This window comes from Athene cunicularia (assembly GCF_003259725.1).
Source record: "Athene cunicularia isolate RWA chromosome 11 unlocalized genomic scaffold, athCun1 chr11_part1, whole genome shotgun sequence".
In the NCBI taxonomy this organism is placed as follows: domain Eukaryota; kingdom Metazoa; phylum Chordata; class Aves; order Strigiformes; family Strigidae; genus Athene; species Athene cunicularia.
The window spans coordinates 679,780-682,097 of record NW_020799113.1 but is presented as its reverse complement, the minus strand read 5'-3'; the positions used below and the strand labels follow the sequence as shown (position 1 = coordinate 682,097).

Genomic DNA, 2,318 nt, shown 5'->3' with positions numbered 1-2,318 from the left:
TTGACTGCAGTTTACAAAACAGACATCAATTAATTTCCTGCAGAAACATCCTGGAAGTGCAGCCTGACATTTTTTTGACCTCCAATTCAGCAAGCTATCTGCATGCCGAAAATTATTTAAGCACACGTTTGACTGCAAGCAAATGCTGAAACATGTCTTTGAGCTTCAGATACGTGCCTGAGTGTTGTTAAAATGGGATCTCGGGGGAAGCACCCACCTGACTTGTATTTTCACTCAAGAAGACGATCTTTGCACCACCAACACAGGACTCAGCAGTTCTTAATGATGACAATGCCTCGCGTTGCTTCTCTTGGAAATAATTTTGCGCGTCTCTCTCAGAAGAATTAGATCACAGTCAGTCCCACCTTAACTACATATTTGCTAGCTGAACAAACAGGATGAAATTGGACCTGATGGTCATGTCTGCTGGCAGAATCGAGCACTTTCAGTGCCTTAAGACTGGTTCCAAGGGTGCAAGGTATTCAACCAGCCTCTCACATCCCCGGATTTTGCCCTCTGCCAAAATTACAGCCCAGCAAAACGTTTTCAATGCTGCCATCACCACTGCTAACAATAACGCGCAAACCAGAAGGACAAACTCATTCACGTTTCAAAGGGCGATCTCAGCAATATTAATTGCACAATAAGAAAGAATTGGTTCCAAATATGCAGCCAGCGATTTATTTATGTTCAATTCTGAGTCATGAATCTTTAATTTGACGTTTAAAGCCTATTTTAACAAACGAGACTTTTTTTTTTTTTTTTTTTTTTTTTTTTTTTTTTTTTTTTTAGTTTGCAGAGTGCCTAATCAGATGGGTTTCTGCGCAATTTTAGTAGCTCTGAGAAATGCAGTCTCTGATGAATATTTCACTGCACTAAACATAAATTTTCCCTACGTAAGCTAAACCTGCACTGTTCCTTTATTACGTGAAAGTGCTAAAAACTTTGCTTTCCCCTTTTATTGTTGTTTATACAGACAAACGGAAAATGAAAACAGAGGATCAGAATTAATTCTGAAGACAGCTGACCTCATGAGCAAGTTTCTGTGCCTTTATTCACATCACTTGTTCCTCCCTGTGTACCACCCTCGGAACCATGTGGAATAGTTCTTGAAAATCGGATAAAAGGGGGGAGAAATCTGCAATTAAAACAAGGTACTGAGGGAAAAATGTTTTCTGACTCTGCAGTTATTTGGTGGTGTTTTTTTTTCTGAGTGACCAAACAAGGTATTTAGGCTGCGATTCCACAGGCAGTCGTATTTCTGCTGAATGTTGATAACTCATTTACAAGTATATATTTGAGCCGAATTACCTTCTTGTTAGCTTTTAGTGTCCCACAGTTCTTCACCTGTGAAATAGGGTCATTTAATCTCTCTCGTTAGGCTAATACATGTTTAGAAGCAATGAGGTATTCAGATATTGTGTAATGGGGGGATAGAAAGAATCCAAATGCAGTTATTCATTAGTATAACAGGTTTGCACTTGGCTCAGCAGAATGGCAAAGGGTAGGTGGAATGAACTACTGCAGGACACATATTACTATAATTTTTATCGCAGGTAGCTTGAGCCCATAAATAGCTGGAGAAATAAGTAAGTAAGGAGAAAAATCTAAAATTAAGTGTTGCAGTCTTGGGTACATTTTGAGCCCAAACACACATTTGGATCTATGAGTTTTGAGGTGTGAATAGAGATAAACCACAATTAATGGTGCCATCCATGGAGAAAGGTGGTGAGGAAAGAATTTCATGTTCTCTGTATGTGCCCAAACCAGACACGTATATATCATTGATAAATGTAGAACGAACGTTTAAATACAAATATGGGTGTTGCACGCTCGTATTAAAAAGTTGCCCTTGGTCTTTGTTGGTAGGAGATACGCTCTTAATGGAGAAGAACACAGCCAATGAGGCCACGCTTTCCTGTCTCCAGAGCTACTAAAATAATAATAATAATAATAATAATAATAATAATAATAATAATAATAATAATAATAATAAACAACAATAAACTGGAAGAGAAACACAAGCCTACAGACAGACGTGAAGAAAAGAAGCAGGTCTGGGACCACTTGAAGATATCAGTGTAAGACGAACTTGATTTAAGGGTCTAAAGAGAGTCTTATCATCTGGGAAGGACTGATAAAGGAGGATTGATGGCATTCATGTGCCTCTTGGTGACGACGTCTCCACAGCCATTGCTTTTCCTTCACAAGGGCTTTGGTAGCCAAGAACAGCAGCAACTATCATATAGACGATCGTGATTTTACTTTTTCCTCTTATTGAAGGATTTAAAAAAACTTAAATCAGAGCTAGCGACGGT

At 38.7% G+C, this 2,318-nt stretch overlaps 1 long non-coding RNA gene across 1 annotated transcript; it reads left to right on the top strand.

The window, feature by feature from the left end:
- The first annotated feature begins 967 nt into the window (after window positions 1-967).
- Window positions 968-1,942, top strand: LOC113484344. The gene is made up of 2 exons (XR_003399207.1): window positions 968-1,154; window positions 1,870-1,942. It is a non-coding gene; the product is annotated as an uncharacterized LOC113484344 (long non-coding RNA).
- The last annotated feature ends 376 nt before the right edge of the window (window positions 1,943-2,318 follow it).